We start from the raw sequence: 19,595 nt of genomic DNA on the forward strand, positions 1-19,595 counted from the left end.
CAGTGGAACTGCACCGGCTCCGATGCCTGAGCCTATTTCAGTGTGTTAGAACAATGTTAATCTGTGTGAGTGTATCTTATTTTCTCATCTCCGCCTGATCTGAGTGCACCTCAGCAGAACCCAGAAAAGTCTTGATTGTGAGTGTCAGGGGGCTTCTTGGACAGAAACACCCCCAGGTGAAACTGGGACTTGCCAGCACTGGGGATTTTTTTTGCAATGTCTTTTGAGAGTGGGATGAACCAAAGTGCAGATTGTTAAGATTTTTTTTTTTTCTTCCTGTCAAGAATATATCTGACCCTGTTCTCTGCTTCCACTCCTTGTTTAGGAGGCAGCACATCTCTCTTCAAGGTAAGCAGCATTTTTGCCTTTTCTTTCCAGAGCAGCATCATCAGTTACTGAGGCTTTGCTGCATGCCAGGTTGTCACAGAGGTACCTAGCCTCATTACACACATCCTGCCTGAGTGTGGAAAAAAAAGCTCTGCAGAGAGAGAAAGCGAGAATAAATGGCTCAGGGGTAATTAGAGCAGACAGGGTTAGCGTTTTGCCAGTCGCCTTTCATTTTAATGTAGAGTCTTACAATAATAGCAAAATCTGCCAGAGTGGAACTTTTACAGCATGTCGGTAAGTCCTCATGCCTGGTGCGTAGCATCATGTAGTGCTGCAGTATAATGTTACATAATAAAACAAACGTGTGTGTGAGGGTAGAACTTGAGATGGGAATTTCTTGCACTGTAGAAAAACAACAAAATCACTTTTCATTGGTTCATTATAATCTGGACGTGAAGACAATTAAAAGTGAGGCTTTAGATTTCCGTATACACAGAGGTAAAGATTTTCCTAAAAAAAAGAAATAAGTGGAAAAGAAGTTGTTTTATATTGGCATCTAAATGGTTTTCTTTCCCCCCCCCTGCATTTCTGTACTGTTTTTTTTTTTCTTTTCCTTTTTTTTCTGTGGGTCTATAGATGGATGGTGAGAGTCAGCTCATACAGTAAAAGCTTTGAGGGAGTGCACGCAAAGTCAAATCTGCTGAGCCAGCAAGAGTGAAGGGCCCACGTAAGAGTCTGCAGAGCTCAGTCCTGAAAATGAATCTGTGTCATCTTATTAGCAGTGAACCAGTGCGTTTATACAGTACATTTTCTCTTAATGCTTTGTAGGCAAATATTCCCTTCATTCACTGTGATGAAACATGATTGAAGAAAGCTCTCACTCATGTGGACTGAAATGTTGCGCATTACGGCCTCTGATGGATACTGATTACCTTGTCAAACCGCTTGAACTTCTTTACCTTTTCTTGTCATTTCAGTAGCACATTCTCTTTATTTGTCCTTACAGGCATCTCCCGTGTGTTTTTCCTAGTGATTAAAAATAAAATATTTTACTTTTAGCCATAGATTTGGATGATTGATCTGTGTTGGTACTATACTGTATGGTCCTGGGCTGATTATGATGCAGTGGTGTCTTCAGTCCCAGGGTGTGTTATGAGTACATGGCTGGGATACTCCTGATTGTGTGTGTGTGCGTGTGTGTGTGTGTGTGTGTGTGTGTGTGTGTGTGTGTGTGTGTGGAATGAGGACTTCCTTTTGGCATCAGCAGAGGTGAATCAAGGACCGTGTAGCTGCAATGTGTCTGTACTCAACACACATACTCATGCTGACACATACAGCTTCAGTCCTGTTATGTGTGCACTTGCCTTGGTGCAGAATTCTGTGCTGCATTAGATGTTTTACAGGTCAAAAGTGGCACATCTTCAAATAGCAGATACAGTACAGTACAGTGAATGTGAAGAGAATGTGGGTCCTAACGATGCAATGAAAGAGCAGGCTGATGCTTAGTATCTATCAAAATGGGCTTAAAATGCTGATATGTTTCCCCTCTAGTACCTCTTTTATTAACTGTTACGACAGTCATGATTAAGTTGCTGATGTGGTTCATTAAAAGGGGTTAGACAAAACATGAGATTCATTGCAGGGGTGCAAGGCACTATAACAGTGCATTAAAAAAGGAAGCAAAACAATCAAGTCAGATAAACAGTCTGACAATGTTGCACTATGACAAAAAGAGAAAATGTCATTTTCCTGCTGAATTTGCATTTAGCTGCACAATGAGAGGAAGAGGATTAGTCGTACAGTTTTGCAGCCTGTGCTTGGAGTCTGGTGATTAAGTCAGTATTACATCTGTTAGATAAGATTATATTATTTGGTGTCCCCTTATGAGAGATTTATGTGGCTTCCTTGACAAACATATGCAAGTACGTGAGTTTTTTAGCCGTGCTAGTGATGTGCCTGTAGGGATGTTGGTGTGTCGGTCAGCCAGTCTGTCGGGCAAAACCTTGGTCCAAACTATCATACTGTCTATTAGTGTAGATGGATTGCCATGAAAATTGGTACAGGCATTCATTGTGCTCAGAGGATGAATGGACTATTCCTTTAGTGCTACCAGCAGATCAACGTTTTCACTCATCCAGTAAAAATATCAAAATCTAGACAACAAAATTTGTTACAGACATTCACTTCACTTACCATGTGTCATTACGAAGCTGGTTATCCCCTGACTTTTCCTCTAGTTCCACAGGAGGTTCACATCAGTGGTTTTGAGTCTCAGTTGTCTCAGCAACTATTTGATCTTTTGCCATGAAAAGACACTGATGCCCCCCCTCAGGATTGGCTGTGATAACTCACTGATCCCCTGACTTGTTTTCATCCCAGCATCATCATCAGGTCAAAGTTTCACTTTATCCAATTCTTAGGTTTTTTCGCAGATACTCTCAGAACAAATGATATTCCCATTGGCCTTTGTGTCTAATGTTAATTAACAAATGTTAGCATGTTAACTAGCTAAAATCAATGCCTCTACAAACTGCTGGTCTTCAGAAGCAGAAAAAGCTGCAATACGTGGCTTTCTCTTTCTTTCTTGATGTCTATGTGCCAGCTGGCACCTAACTGGAATAAGTGCATTTTTTCTGTTAAATATTATCTGCTAACATCAGCATGTTAACAATTTCATTGTAACCATGTTGACATTAGCATTTAGCTCAATGCACCACTGTACCTACAGTGGCTTCAGAAAGTATTCACGCCCCTTCACTTTTTGCATGCGTAATTGTTCTTAAGATTGAATTGTAAATTGATCAAATTGCCGTGTTTGTCCTTTAGTCTACACTCAGTAACCCATAATGACAAGACTGGAGAACCTGCCAGAAGAGTAACCATCTCTGTGGCTCTTCATCTATTGAGCCTTTATGGTGGAGTGGCTAGTCGGAGGCCACTTTGAGCATGGTGATGGCAGCATCATGCCATGGCGGTGCTTCTCAGTGGCAGGTGCAGGGAGACTGGTCAGAATTGAGCGAAGGATGATTGCAGCCAAATACAGCGAAGTCCTTGAAGAAATCCTGCTCCAGAGTGCAACAACGGCAACAGTTCACCTTTTACCACGACAATGACCTGAAGCATAAGGCCAGGTTAACGCTTTAGTGAGTGGCTTTGGGACAAGTCTGTGATTGTCTCAGAGTTTAAGTCCAGACTTAAACTCCATAGAACATCTGTGGAGAGACCTGAAGATGACAGTTCACGGAGGCTTCCCATCCAATCTGATGGAGCTTGAGTGGATTTTTCAGGTAGAATGGGATAAGCTGTCCAAATCCAGGTGTGCAAAGCCTGTACAGACTTACTCAAGTAGACTCAAAACTGCCAAATTGGATTCTATAAAGTTTTTAATTGAAGGCCTAAATACTTTTGTAAAGGATAGATTTCAGTGTTTGATATTGAAAATGGCAGTTTTATACTTATAAAAATTAAATCTACAACTTAATAAGGTGTGCAAAAAACTTTCTGAAGCCACTGTACACACTGCCTCACAGAGCCATTAGCATGAGTGTAGACTCATGTTATTTTATTGTGTTTAGCCTGTGGTCAAATGCATTTGCTTCTTTAGGTTTTTTTTTTCTTGTCAGCACACCAACTTCTAAGCCTATAGTACACAGCATCTCCACATTGGATGAATGATTCTTACTGTATGCTCTGTAACAGCCTCTGGAACCAATCATGAAGTTAAGTAGGCCCCTGCTGGTCCATATGTATGTCACTGTATGCAGTGATAATACCTATTCATCCCTGGTAACAGCAAAAACGGTTTACTAATCTGAATTCAGTAATGTTGCAGTCGTCAGTGGTTGCAGTTGTCAGTAGGCTTTGCTTCAGCCTGTTTTGACTTTCTCCATCACAGCTCCACCTGATGAGAGGTGTGTATGCCCCGAGCACTTCTGATGTTTGATGGTTCATGAAATGGGATTCTGTACTGCACCCTATAGTCCTGACCTTGCTAAACTATGATCCTCTTTCACAGGCTGTCAGGTGCATCAATATACACAAAGCACACTGATGATGCTTTTCATTTATACTCTACACACAACACTGTGTGTGTAGAGCATGCCTGGATCATTACTAGTAGTACTACAGTTGTTATACACGGTGATGTCAGTTCACAAAATGGCATTTGATGATGTTTTTTGTGCTGAGAGACACTTTGACAGCTAACGCAGGCAATGATGTCAAGTGAGATGTTCTGTAGACTCTGCGAGCTTCCCTGTGAAAGTTGCTGAACCAATGTCTTTGCTGGTGCTGCAGTGCGTTCTCTATCAGTGGAGTGCCAACAGCACAACGCCCGGGGATACAGTGGGATGGATTTGTTCTGAGGCTCGACCTTCTTAGAAAAGAGAAGTGTATCAATACGTGACCCCGGTATTTAACCTCTGTCCCTTTTTTTTGAATTGCATTCAGATGCAGATGATCGCCCACCCTAAGTCTGGTTTAAAGGTTTTATCTTCGCCACTGTTGCCGAGTGCTTTCTCATGGTGGGAATAATTGGGTCTCTGTAATCAATATTAGAAAGAGTAGGGTTTTGACCTGCTCTATATGAGAAGTGTCTTGAGATAACTTCTGTTGTGCTTTGGCGCTATATAAATAAGGATTGATTTTCCTGTGAAGAACACAATGAGTAAGACATCAAATATTGGCCAAGAGGTTTTTGTGGTGCGCTAGTGTCTCAAAAAAAGATTAAAAAGACAAAAACAAAAAACGGATGTCGATGGTGAACATTTGGAGGCACAAACTCAGGAAAAGGTATAGAAAATGTAGCAGGCCAAATCCAGGATAGAGACGGTGCAACCACAGAGGTAGAAGGGGATGTTACAAGTAATGGCAGAAGCAGATTTACTGAGAAAATATTGATGTGAGTTGACTTTGTAAACACTCAGAGCACAAATGTGACTGCTGATGAGACATCCAGGATGCAGCCAGAAAGACAATAGCAACACTGGGGCACATCTGTGTGTGAGGAGGGGAAAAAAAGCAACTTGGATTTAAAGCTGCATTAAACAATATTTTACATTAACAATGGCTCATATGCGTAATGTGTGTGTGTAATGTGAAAAGGGTTGCTCATAGTGACAAATAAACAAATTGAGGCATCTTTCAGCTCATTACTTTGGTTTTACGGTAAAGAGTGAAGCATTTAACTTTCGATCATATAACATGACAGATATATTATTAATTATATTTCCACGGTGATAAAAATCCAGTATTATCCGACACTACCTTTGTACATTGGTTTGTCTCCTGCTTTATTTACTTGCCTCAGTGAAGATGATGCACATGACTCCAGTGACTGTTTCAGGCAAACCTCTGCAGTCTCGTGCAGAGCAAGATCAATACCTTTCAGCAGATCAATTTTGAGTGCTTCAGGGGCGAATTAATATTTTTAAGTACCAGACTGAGCAGCAACAATCAGTAGGTGTGTGTGTGTGTGTGTGTGTGTGTGTGTGTGTGTGTGTGTGTGTGTGTGTGTGTGTGTGTGTGTGTGTGTGTGGTGCATTTCAAATAGAAGTTCTACTGCCTAAGTACTTTGCAAGTGTTGTAATATTTTATTATATGTGATATTATTAATAGTGATACATCAGCTGTGTTGTAGGTGAATTGTTTGAGGTGGAGTTAATTTTAACCTTAGGTAAAAGTATAGCTAGGCGGTTCATTTCAGTGGCTCTCAGCCAAGGGATCGGCTCCCTCCGAAGGGTCAACAAATAAATCTGAGGGGTTGTGACATGAGTAATGGGAGAAGAAAGAAGAAAAAACACAATGTTGCTACATATATTTATATTCAATATTGGGACTTTTTTTTCCTAATATTTGCTTTATTTTTGTGAATTATTGGATAATTTCTTTCTTTCAACCTTGAACATATTTAAATTAAATTATCTGAGGAGGTTGGGAAACACTGATTTAATCTATAACAATGTGCTGTACTTTATAAACTTATTATATATTCTTTATGTAAAATTTTAATATGACTGCAAATGTAGTGGACTAAAAACTATATTTCCCTCTAAAATGTAGTAATGAAAGTATAAAGTATCACAAAATGGAAAAAGTAAATATTATATAAATACTTAGGTACAAATATACTTGCCGAAATGTACATTATGTCTCCCTGAAGCTTCATCAGCAGCATGGAGAGCCATTTTACTGGTACCACTAACCTCTGTGAGGAGTGTATGTACAGTGCACTCTACTGGTCATTCTCAGTCCTGCACTCTCAGCTGACTGAGTTCAGAGGCTCAATAACCAGGAATGATAACAAGATTAAAGCAATATTATCTCAATCTATTTATGCACAATCTTAAATAAAGTATCTGATCATTGATAACAACTGATCAAAAAGATCTTTCAGATTTATTTATTTTTTGACCGGTTTGTGAGGATTTGCTGATGAAGGACTTTCTTAATGATACCAATTTGTCTTCTCCTCTCCCAGCGTTAAAACCCTTGACAAATCTGAAAATATGTTGAAGCAGAAAATGGATGATATCAGTAGTGACACATCTGGTTCATCGCTGGTCTTTTAACTTTAACACATCCGCTGCTCTTGCTTCCAAATGTAACCATGTCAGTTTTTGTGTGTTTTAATGAAGCACAGAGAGCTATAGGAAAATAACTGCTCGCTGCTTAATTAGCAAAAGTCCGGGATGAAATCTGATGTGAAATGCCGGAGGAAAAGAAGAGGAAATGTTGGAAGCTGGTGCAAAGGATCAGATAATTAGTTACTGAACTTGTGTCCCTTCTGGCTTCTCTTTACTCTGTACTACTCTGTCATGTTGCCCCAGATCTGTGCAGTTGGGCAACGCATCCTTCACTAGTGGGGAGATGTATTCCCTCCCTCTTCTTGTTGCTCTCTCCCTCCCTTCTGCTCGCCACTAAATGCACCAATATCCAGCGCTAGTCACTCAGGCTATTTTCAGCAGCAGGGGGAGGGGGGAAAAAAAAAGTGTGTAGATGTACATATCTGTATCTTTGTTAGTCATCAAGATGGTCTCAGTCCTCATGGTGTGTACACTCTGTACTTGGTCTATTTGTGTTTATGCTGTTCATAGAAAGCCAGAAAATGAGGAGTCTCCATGACAGAGAGCCAGATGTTAGACTGGCCCCAACCTCAGAAACAAAGAAACCAAAATAAGCAACAAAGAATTGCTCTGGTCACAAATGAGTTAATCAAAATGACTCCAGTCAAAGTGAAAGAAAACCTCGCAGGGTAGTTACCATCAACTCCACAGAGCCCAATTAGCATTTTTGTACTTTAACTGGTATGACTTTAATGACTTACAATTGTTCATCTATATGTTATGCAATACATCAGCTTAGCTTCAAGAAAAAGTTAGTGCTCTGTGGTATGTTTGTTTTTTGGAAACATGATGAGCACAAAGAGAACTTGTCAGATTGTCTTCTCCTTTATATGTCGAGATCTCTGGTGGGTCAAACTCACTTCTTGATTAGACTGTCCAAGTTAAATTCATCACCAACGGGAAATAGTTGTGGGCGTCATATTTTGCCTTGGAGCTAATATATGTGGACGAAGCTCACGGGGGAAATTTAGGAGAAAGACATTATGCAGTTAATTACTGTTGTTAGTTTTACCCCTGTGATCAGAATTGTTTTCCACCTCTTTCATGATGTAAGTCGACGGAAATAAACAGTAGCATGAAAGTATTTACTGCTAATTCCTGATGGACACTGATCTCCTGCTACTGTGCTTCAGTGTATAGTCCTGGTTGAGGTCAGAGGTCAGATGGCTGAGTGCAGAGGCTGATCAGCAGATGTAGCTCACCTGGTCAGCTTTGGCCCAGCTGTTGACCATTAGTTCACACTGCATCTCCTCCCACATCAATCTGTCACTCTTACCGCTGATATTGATAATTCCCATAACACATTTTTTAGTTGGATTAGAGAATAAGTCTCTCAGTACTGGCAATTCGCCGTTCCTCAGTACTGCCTGTGCCATTTGGCTTCAAACCAATTTGAACTTATCAAAAATGTAAATTGTTTTACAAACAAAAAAAAAAAAAACTGGTCACAAATGTTTGGTTTCATTTTCAAAAATGCTCAAAATGGTGCATCTGTTGGGGTCTATTTTCAGCCGTGGATTGATACATATTTGGTATTGTAGTGAGTATTTATGGCACCAGGCTGGTGTGTGAGGGATCAGTTCAACATGACAGTGAAGGAATATGTCACTCAGTGCAATGGTATGAACCATTTAAGTGTTTTTAAAGGGACAATAGAGCTCCGTGACACAATAAAAACCTTTACCTATCAAGTGTCACTTGTGAGAAGGAAATCTTCGTTTATGCATATTATGCTTTCACAGTATAGAAAGCCTTTCAAATATGATTTAAATAAACAAACATACTTCATAGACATTATTAGTGATGAATAACATTTGATTTTGTATCAGTCTATGCTATCAATAGATCAATAGGTAAGGCACTGGGGCCCAGGAGCTGTCAGAGGCCCATCACAGTTACAGTTTTAATTGAAATATTAAAAAAACCGCTTTGTTTGATTAAAATAAATATTGTTTTCCACCCAACATTTATTTAATTTGTTTATTTGTGGTCTTTCTTTCCATAAGTGACGAAGTAAGGCTTTCTGGGAAATCCCAGTTTTGTCCAATGAGCTCTCTCCCTGGATGTTTTTTTTTCCTCAACCCTTTTAAGCAAGAGTTGAATTCTCCAGCAAATGGACGATAAAGTGAGCAGCACAATGTTTAGCAAGCCCAAACAGACGCTCAGTTGAGAGCTGAACTGATGACATTAGATTTCGTTTTTACTTGCTAGCTAGCTGCCAACTTCATCTAATGCTAGCCGTGTTGACGGGCAGCCGCAGGCTAACGTTAGCTGGATTAGCTACACTCTCAATGGAGAACATGGAGCAGCAGTTTAGTGTTAGTTTGTTGTTATTGACTCTAATGGGTGAGTACAGGTTTCTCTTTATTTTGTGGGATCGAGGATTTAATTCTAAAGCAACATAATTGTTACCTGTCATATGTGGGGAAAATGTGAAGCTACATAAACTGTATGTGTGAAAACATGGCTGCTGTGTCACTGATGATGAGTGATGATTTCTGTAAATGTATTGAGTGTGTGGTGCTGTCATCCAGTTGTTGTGCTTTTCTTAATTTGTTAAATGCTCATTGGCACACTGTGCAAACTACCCTTGTGTTGGTTTGTTAGTGTTGGCTGGCTAAAGCTATTTCTGATGTTTGATAGTTGCTGTGATGGTTTGAGTCCAGTGCAGGCTGTTAAGAGGAAAATAAAATATTTGCACTGGGGCCGATCATGATTATTTTACGCTACTGCATGGTATAAAAGGAAAAGCAGGGTGTAGTCAATAACATTAATGATGACTGCATTTCATTAGGCTTGTGTATTTCAGGGAGCTGGTCTAGTGCATGATGGCTTACTTTAATGGTTTTCTCAAATCCTGAAAGACTCCACACAACCAAGTTATAGCCACATATGTGCAACCTGGTTTGCATGATTAGACCTCATCTCAGGGCTTGAGTTACATCTCTATCACTTCATATTAAGCTTTGTTGCACCTGTTAGGGTGGCACAAAAAAAAAAACTTCATCATCCTTATTAGAACATGGAGTTTGTTGTGATCCCACATAATTCCCAGTGCAGCACCTCCCAACTACAACCTGAGGAGACATCTGCTCAGTGAGAAGAAACCCTTGTGCTTTCCCTGCTCTGACAAGTCAAAATGTCTAATCTGAAAAAACTCTATTCCAGATGCAATATACTGTGTGTACATGTAGCATATAAATTAATAAAATGATGGAAAAAAAGTTCAATATGGACCTTTAAGGGGTGCCCTGGTGGCTCTTTCTCTCATTCCATGTCAGCTTAAAATGTGGTGTTGTCTGGTTAGTTGTTTGGCTCTTGGACAAAAGAGGCCTAGTTACATCCTCCAAATCCTCCTCATATTCATCTTTAAGATCTCCTGGGTTATTTTGATTCAGCAGCCACTCAACATACTCTATACTAGGGCTGCAAGATATGCAGAAAAAATCACATCAAATTATTTTTGGCAGATATTGTGATTGCGATATTTCAGTTGGAATGATTTTGTTTTTGTTTTTGCATTTCATTTTCACTGAACAAAAGTGATTTTTGTTGGGTCTTGAACTGAACAAGCATGTTCCTTTACATCTGGAGAATATGATTTGTGGGCTGGGCCATCTCTGTAGCACCACAACAATTTCTGGTGCTAACAATGCGCAACAATGTTGTGACACATTTTACCTTTATCATCCTACGATATTTAAAAAAAATTTTTTTTGCTGCTTTTGTGATTTGGATATTGCACTTGGCCTTCCTGCCAGTGTTTACACACATACATGCACACACAGGAACACACACACATACACACATATAATGTCATCTTGTTGACCAACTGCTACCTCCAAAACACCCAATCACTGCAACTGATGTACAGGGCCAACTACGACCATATGGTGCTCTCTGTTTACCGTCGTCTATGCTGCAGTATTGACTGGCCAGAGTACGAGCAGTGCTTTAAGTGTGTGTGTGTGTAAATATTTGTGTGCATGTGTGAGAGAGAGATAGAGAAAGACAGAAGGATAGGAGTCTGGAGAGAGTAGAAAAAGAAAAGATGAAAGCACTGAGGGGAGGAAGAAGTGAGGCATGGCATGAAATGGAGGAAGACTGTGAGCAGCTGACTGTTGGGCAAACAGCCTTCTAGCTTCGTATTTCTCTGTTACACCCCTGCATTGCAGCACTCCCTGCAGGAGCTGAGAGAGTGCAGTCTTTTCCACATCCTCTGTGCTGCCTCAGAGGAGACAAATCATCTTGACCAAAATGTCCCAGCACAGCTCAGCACTGCCACGCATCGGGGCCAGCTGTCCTCTGCGTATGTTGGTAATGTGGGGCTCTGATAGTGGTTGTGTTGCTCTTATTGTCGACGTCCCAGTGCAGCACAGTCCTCCGGCCTGATTCATCCTTCGCAGAGAGGACGACTAGAAGGGGGGGGGGTTATTCATTCACAGATACTCTGAGAGCACGAGAGAGCCAGGGATGAGCTGGAGTATCCCAGAATGCACTGGGAATGGAAGTGAATAAACCCGACTGTACTGTTACTGCTTCGGTTGATGCTGCAGCTGCATTGTGACCTTGCACTAAACTTGTAGACACCAAAGCTGCTGAGTCAAGAAGCAGACTGGTGATTTATCAAACCAGGTCAGTGCTCACCAGATGTAAACTGGTCACATCTGGGGAGCACACACAGAAGAATGGAAAAGAAATCTGTAACAATACTTCAAAAAGAAAAACAGGTTTTCTGACTGCTGTTGATTTTGCTTTTTATTGTTACTTTTTTATCCTCTTGTGTTAATCTTCTTGTTCATGACTAGTTCAGGGATGCTTATATTGATATGTGATTATTTAATCAAATCAATTTTATTTATGTACCACAAATTTAAGAGTTAACTCATTAACTGTTTTTTTTACCACTTGGGGGCAACAGAAACAAGTTGTAACATGTTATCACCTTTTTAAATTAATGGTAAACCTTTTAGCGAACAGTTGTTTATTTGCACATCCATCAGTTACAGAGCAACATTATCATTCATTTGGAGTCATGTTTCTGGTCACCTGGTGAATATAAGTCCAATATTTGCACTCTTTTAGCTCAGTTTTGGTCTCTACCAACTCCTGAGGGAAATTTCTGGCTCTTTAGCTGTTAAATGATCCACTATGTTCACCAGCTAGTCTCTGTTTGTCTTTTGGTGCTGGATTTTGCAGGCTGTGAAAATGACAGCAGTCCATGACAGCAGTGAGAGTGAACCAAAAACAGCCGAGTTATGTGCCAGACAGATAATCAATGCAGAGTCGGGTGACAAGTCTCTGTATGTTCATCACTACAAGAGACCCCTTTCATATTTGAAATAAAAGACTTGTTTTTTCAGATACTAAGGCGATATGGATACGAACCCAAAAATGCATGTCTCTTCAAAATTTTAAGGTATGACAAAGTAAATTTGATCCATGTGTGGGTAATTGCGACAGAGAATAGTAACTGTATACAACCAAAGTAGAATTAAAAAAAAAATAAGGTAATGCACTGAAATGAAGGTTATATGAAGAAAAACAACTGAGAGTTTCTTCATTTTAAGTCTGATAAACACATCAGCATTGCAGGATTTTCAAGAATCATCACATTAGGTGACGATAAAAGTCTTTTCCTGATTAAATGTTGTTCCTTCTTATCTAGTGATATATTTTATGTTGTTAGTTAAGAGCAGTGCGAGCCAGAGCTTTCATCTGACTAAAATGCATGAACATTACTGAGGATAAATTGAACTTAAATCCCTGAATTTATTTGGAAAAAAAATGAAAAAAGAAAGTTATTTAGATAATTTGTAAGTCAGTCATAAAGCAGCTGCACATGGTTTTCGACCAAGCAAAGTAACAATTAGTTTCACTTTGAATAATGTGGCTGTTAGTCTCATAACGGATACGTATTGAATTTCTTTAGCCGTAGAAGAATGGCCTGCTTGGTCTGGCTCTCTGCCATTTACATTTTCTCAATTTTTCCTGTTTGTAATTTATTTCACAATCTACCTTTGAGTGCATTAAGTTGTTGTTGTTGCCAAGCTGACTGACTCAGATTTACAGTGAGTGCTGCCGTCTATTAGCATTAAATGCCTCTATGCAATTACTCACTGTAGAAACTTTCCATTGAGGCAGCACAATCCATCAGTGAGCTGGGAGTGTCCTTAGACTCTCAGGCACAGTTTCAAACCTCAGGACAGCCCTCCCTGCAGATGCTGAACATCTAAAGGGGGTCAGTAAAGAATTGACTAATCACCTGAGCTTGTATCACGTCCTCTCTTATTTCATTTTCCAGTTTCACAGTCACTTTCTGCAAATAAAATAGAAACAAGTAGAAGTACAGTAAATAAGGAAAACTTGAGAAAATTTCCACTAACATCAAAGGAGACAGAAGGACTGTCCCACACGACCCGGGACATAAATAAAAATAAACAAAAGGGTGTGGAAATTACAGATGTATGTATATCGTAAAGTAATAGTATGACATTTTGGGAAATACACATATTTGAGTTAGATGAGAAGAGTGACACCACCAGCACTTCTAAAACTCAAACATTTAACACATTATATCTTGTTTAGTCAGTACGAATACCAAAGTGTAACGTGCCGGACTATTTCTTTAGCTATCTTGTTGTCCCTGATTATTGGTTGAAAGATTTTCTCACCTTTGGAGAAAGCCAGGCTAGCTTTTCTATTCTTTGTCAAGCTATACTAACTGTTTCCTGGCTGTAGCTTCATTTTGAACAAAGAGACACAAGGGTGGCATCAATTTTCTCATCTCTCAGTGTGAAAGCAAATTTCACAAGATGTTGAACTATTCCTTTAAAGCACTCCAAGATTTAAATGGGTTTAAAGTTCACATTTACAGGAGTAAACAAGGCCCTTTACTCAATCTCTCAGGACTCTTTAGTTTTAAGTATCTCTCTCCTGAAACCGCGAATTAGCAACATCACCTCACCTTGTCATGACAGCTCTTCCACACCACATCCTTTTTACTGGTTGGCATCCCCTCACACCCAATCAATCCATCAGACTGTACTTGTATAGCACCTTTCATACAAACATTGTAAGTGCTTTACAGAATAAAAACACCCTCTGACACACACACACACACACACACACACACACACACACACACACACACACACACACACACACACACACACACACACACACACACACACAGAAAGAGAAATAAATGACGAAGTAATGAATAAAAAAAAACAATAAAAATAAAAAAGCAATAACAGGAACTGAAGAAACGCTATCATCAAAAATTGGCCCCAAGGACACAAAAGATTGGAAAGCAAAGATAAAGAGAGTGATGAAGATAAAATAATAAAGTGCTATAAAACAGAGGACAAATATTGAAGTGGGTAAAACCAGAAAATAAAAGGTCTGGCTCAGTCTACAAATCCACTTACTTTTATTTTGAATTGTTTAGTTCTCTAGTTGATGGCAAGGTCCCTTCATTCTGTCCTAGCATAAAAACTGTTAAGGGCCAAAAGAAAATCTTTTAACATTGTAAGAAAAATACTGAGAACCCAATGAAAAGATCCAGCCCTGTTAATACTGAAGACCTTGGTGATTGGGGAAGAGTCCTGTGCAAAGTCACAGCTCTGTGTTTTATTTAAAACAAGTTGAGTCACCTTAACTTTTGCAAAATGCTTCTCAATAGATTAAAACACATTCGAGAAAAATATGGAAGACAAATATCTCTGGGCTTTGCAGTACATTGGTGGAGGAGGAGGAGGAGGGGGGGGGGGGGGGGGTGCGCTCTGTGATGCAGCAGTTTTGCGTGAGATCCCTGCCCCCCTCTGGCAGAAGCAGCTCACTGCGCTGTAAACTGGAGAGAGAGGGGGCCACCTCACACCAACCCCTGACAGCTGCTGGCTGAACATGAGCACACAGAAAGGTATTTCCCCAAGGAGAGAGAGGAGGAAAAGAGGGTTTCAGGAGAAAGCCATGGGAAGAGACTGAATGCTGGAATTGAAAAGGGATCAAATATGTACAGAGGTAACCACATGAGGGGCATTTTGGTGCATTTGAAGATTTGAAACCAGTTTATCATGCAGAGTGGATGCAAGGCCAAGTTATGAGGGTTTACATTTTATTACCCAGAGTTCCATATTCAAGCCCAGTACGCACATCCCTATGTTTGCATCAGTTTCATGGTCTCACATCAGTTGTTTCGCGATGGAATGGTGTATAGCTCAACGTTGTGGGCTGCGTGTTTTGTTTGCATTGTAACTGGAGAAGATGCTTTGCAATCTGCTCACTTCCAATCGTCACTGACGGGTCTCTGAAGGGACCGGTTAAAGGCAGACAAGTTGACCTAATCATTCTTGGTTTCAGTTGTTCGTTCTGAATGGGTTTAATAGGAAAGGATCTCTCCAGAGGGTTATACCACACTTCTGAGATCATTTGTTGGGATCCAATTAATTGTATGTGCTCGGTGTAATGCCATTTGTGGAGCTGATGTGGTGAAGTCAGCACACCCGTAAGTGTTTGTCAGCCGTCCTCCTACCACAGCTACCTCTACCTTGTTGTAATGCACCTCTGATCTGTGCAAACAGTGCCCCCCCCCCCCCCAAAACCTTGTGCATATTGATCTTTTACAACTGCCCCCCTATGCTAAACCAAAGAGTGGCATGCTGCAATCAGTTGTGTGAGCAGCATCTTAAATGAGGTTGGGGTGGGGGTGGGGGGTGGGTGGAGAGAAAGAGGTAGAGAGTCTGTGTGCATGAGTACATTGAGGGAGAGACAGAGGGGGAGTAGGGAGGTGTGTGAAGGGGGGGTGGAAAATGGGGGAGATGGTGAACATTGGAAGAGGAGGAGGAGGAGTAGGGAGTAGGGGGAGGGGGAGGAGGAGGGGTGTAGTGCTGCAGTGGAGAGAAGTGAGAGGAGACTGCAGTCTCTGCTTATGGGAGAGATCAGACTATGTTACCACAGCTCTGAGGAAACTGTAGCCCAAACAGTCATTGATATTGGATGGGCCACCTCGAGAAGGGGAATACCACATCTGACTGGTGAGTTTTGCTCTGCAGATCTTTTACATTAAGGTGCAGCTATAATGTGACATGAATGTCATCAAAACATACAACTAGAACGTGGCTATCTGACATGATCTGTTCTGCATTTTCAAACTAAGTGAGTGATGATAAACTAAAGCACTGTGACTGTATCTGTACCTGTGAATATCCTTGTGAATCAGGATGTGTCTGTCTGAGCCTCTTTTTTTTGGGGGGTGGGGGTGGGGGGGGGGGTGGTGAGTGATGCTGGCCAGTGATGGGCTGCAGAAATCAGAGGCAGATAAGGACTGAGTGCTAATGGCACAGAGGTAAACACGAGGCTAAAACAAGGCATGGACGTGTTTTGGTGTATTTGCATTCAGCTGCTGTCCTCACCCCAGAAAGAATATACTAAGATATGGAAGTTAGAGTGTTGAGTTATCAGTGCAGAGGAGGGCGGCAGGAATTGTCTTGGATTTTGTGTTTATTACATGTGCTGGCTTGTTTCGTCAAAGGTGATTGGAGGTGACGATATCTTGAGTGATTTCTACAGACAAAAAGCGACCGTTAAATTTTTTTTTTTGGGAGGGACCCCCTTTTGCAGCTGAAACTTTAATTACAATTATTATACATCACAGCAGCGTGGTAACGGTTTCCGTTCTTATCATGCCCATAACCAGCACTCAGGCAATGACTTGACACTGGCCTTGAGCCAATTGGTTATTTGATTGGCTGGTCACCTCGGCTATAGGCAGGTAGTGGGCACTTCTGGATAGCTGATAGACACTATCAGGATTGCTAGGCAACAATGATCTGCAGGCTCACAGCACACGGGCCTCTACTGTACTGTGTGTGAACGGCAGGCATTTGACCATAAAGCCTTCCCGTGAGAGAAACGGGGAAGTACACGTTTGAATGAAATACTTACTGATCTGTGGCCTTTGAGTCAGTGAAGATGAGGTTACATCACGACTGTTTTTCCCAAACGCCGACCAAGAAGTGTAAAGTCTGCTGGTTCGCTTTCATGTCACGATGCAGAAATCCCCACGTGCACTGAGAGCGTTGGTCAGATAAAGATGCCTCTGCAGCGAGAGATTCACTGTCGATCACTCTGATGTGACACAAAAACTTTTGTGTTTGCATCTGTGAAAGCCTGCACTCAGCTGATGTCCTGGCCCACTGAAGCAGTGGATGTAAACTGTCTGTCTTTTTAACTGAGGCAGATCATTGTCTTTTAGTGCTTTTAGAGGGAGATGGAACAAAAATCCTCTAGATAGTTCTGAACATATGAGAGCTGTAATGATACGCGCACATACACACACACACACACACACACACTCCCACATACACACATTCAGACCCAGTGTGTTTTATCGTTTATTCCTGATGAGTGTTTTTCATTTTTATTTTATGTTTCTTCTTCTCTTTTTATTTTATAAGCCTGTCACAGCATGTTAAGCTGGTAGGAGTGAACCACAAAATGTTCACTCTTCTTGAAAATGTATTAATTTCATGACCTCTGCTGTTGAAACACTTCTTCACTTTGAAGCAAAAACAAAGAAACATGGAGATGTTACAGCTACACAAGAAGTAAATGGTTGTCATGTTGTGTTGAGGTGGTGGTGGGGACGGGGGGGTGGCATGAAAGCAACAAGGCAGTGTCCATATCATCATGTTCAGCACTGAAAATAATAGGATCCCAGAAATGTATCATACTGCAGTAAAAATATTCCTGCTGATAGAATTTAAGCCATTTAACTCTGCTCCCAATGTTGCTATCGCTCTCTATTTGAAATAATCGAATAGATGAGCACTAAAAGAAAGAAGACTTGTTTTTCTTTGTACCAAAATATAATGCACTGACTCCAGTTCAATCCGTGGTAAAATGATGCTACAGTTGTCAAGTGTTTCCATTTATCAGCAGCATATATTTATTTATTTATTTTTTTCCTGTTAAGTGAAAATAAAAAATAAAACAGCAATCCTCATTTCGACCAGTGCACCGATGCCTTCATGCTCAGCAGTAAATGCTAATAGTGTGCTGCTGTCACTCATAGTCATGCAAAGGGCAGACAGAGAATAAATAATATAATGCTCACTTGAGGCCAGGAGATGAATTGATTTTGTCAGCTGTTTGCGGCAGATTGAATTTACAGAGGATACAAAAGATTCACACCATTGTGAGGAAGCACTTATTAGTCTCTGATTTGTGAGGAGACAGGACGAGAGATTAAGACAGCAGCTTCATTATTTCATTTAAACACAGAGTTTAGTTTCTTCTACTTAAGGACTTTAACTAATGAACATCTTTATTATTGAATGTCCTGATCACTTGATACATAAAGTGTGAATGATTAAAAGTATCACAGTTTCCCAAAGCCCAAGGTAACATCTTTAAATTGCTTGTTTTGTTCAAAACCCTAAAATATTTGGTTCACATTCACATAAGACACAGAAAAGCAAGAGATAAGTTGATTATAAGAACTGTTGCTGATTCAAGTCAGCTACTCAATTATTCAGCTCATTATTGCAGCTCTGTTTCTCTTATTGTATTACGGTATATGAAGTAGTCAACTGTTGTAGGAAGAATTACTGATTTCTTTACACAACAGCTGTTAAATATGAAATTCACTTAAGTCATTTTCTCTGTGTTTCACACCAGCTTGTTCTTGTTTACAGTCACAAATGGGTGAAGACTGTCTATCCCCAGCATACATTTCACTGAAGGCAAGAAATAGGACAAAAAAAGAAAACTGCTTCAAATCCAAGTAACCCACAAGGGAGAACGTGTTGACTCGACACAGAAAGGGACAGGAGGCAGGTTCAACCTGAGGGCATTCATGCTGTGAGGAGAGAGTGTTGAAGGAGCACAAACTTCTTTACCTCACTGAGTTAGATGGTATGCGGGAGGTTGATATTGTTATCCTTTAAAAAGAGACAGACAAGCTGTTACCTCCTGTTTCCCTTAGTTATGCTAAGCTAAGCTAACTGTCCCCTGGCTGTAGACATGAGAACGGCATCATCTATCTCATCTAACTGTCAGAAAGGGAGTGAGCACATTTCCCAACATGTCAAACTTTCCCCTAACATTTGAGCCATAATTTTCATGCAGAACTCCCTCAGTTGTGTTTAGGTGCAGGTCTCTCTCTGGGTCTGCACCAGATCGCAGTGTTCAGAGGGAGGAGGAGGGATAATCACCTCAGTTTCTGCTCATTCTTCACACAGAATGTAAATTCTCACATCATCAGCATAATGAATGTGTTTAGTCTCAACTTTCATGACTTTTATATCCTATAAGCTTCCTCAGTTGAGGATTTGTGCTTGTTCATGTACCTGATATCAGTTTAATCCTTCACTAACAATGCACACAGCTGATTGTGATCTGTTGTAAAAATCCCTCTGTGTTTCACTGGCTTCAGCAGCTTCATTGCAGCCCTTGATCTCATCATCGCTCAAAAAAAAAAGAAAAAGAAAAAATGGGATCATCTTTATCCATTAGTCACTTATGAGAGGAGCAAAGCTGAGACAACAATCTTAACATGATATTCATCATAAGATGGAGTTTGTGCTGTCAATCGCTTTCCTTTTTTTTCAGTTGATTGATTAATCATAATGATACAAAACA

The 19,595-nt window shown here is 40.5% G+C and overlaps 1 protein-coding gene across 7 annotated transcripts in view; it reads left to right on the forward strand.

The window, feature by feature from the left end:
* Positions 1-19,595, forward strand: part of LOC139630474 (synaptotagmin-2-like) — a 29,727-nt gene continuing 10,132 nt past the window's right edge. Inside the window, exons 1-2 of one of the 7 annotated variants that reach the window (XM_071493953.1) lie at positions 1-65; positions 326-348. The gene's annotated coding sequence lies outside the window, so the exon portion shown is untranslated. Of the gene's footprint in view, positions 349-9,171; positions 9,297-15,837; positions 15,989-19,595 lie in introns of those variants that run through there. The other 6 variants (XM_071493952.1, XM_071493955.1, XM_071493951.1 and 3 more) reach the window with 6 other exon arrangements.

This window comes from Trachinotus anak, unplaced genomic scaffold, assembly GCF_046630095.1.
Source record: "Trachinotus anak isolate AG129_WGS33_773 ecotype Australia unplaced genomic scaffold, CSIRO_AGI_Tana_v1 ptg000013l, whole genome shotgun sequence".
NCBI classification, from domain to species: domain Eukaryota; kingdom Metazoa; phylum Chordata; class Actinopteri; order Carangiformes; family Carangidae; genus Trachinotus; species Trachinotus anak.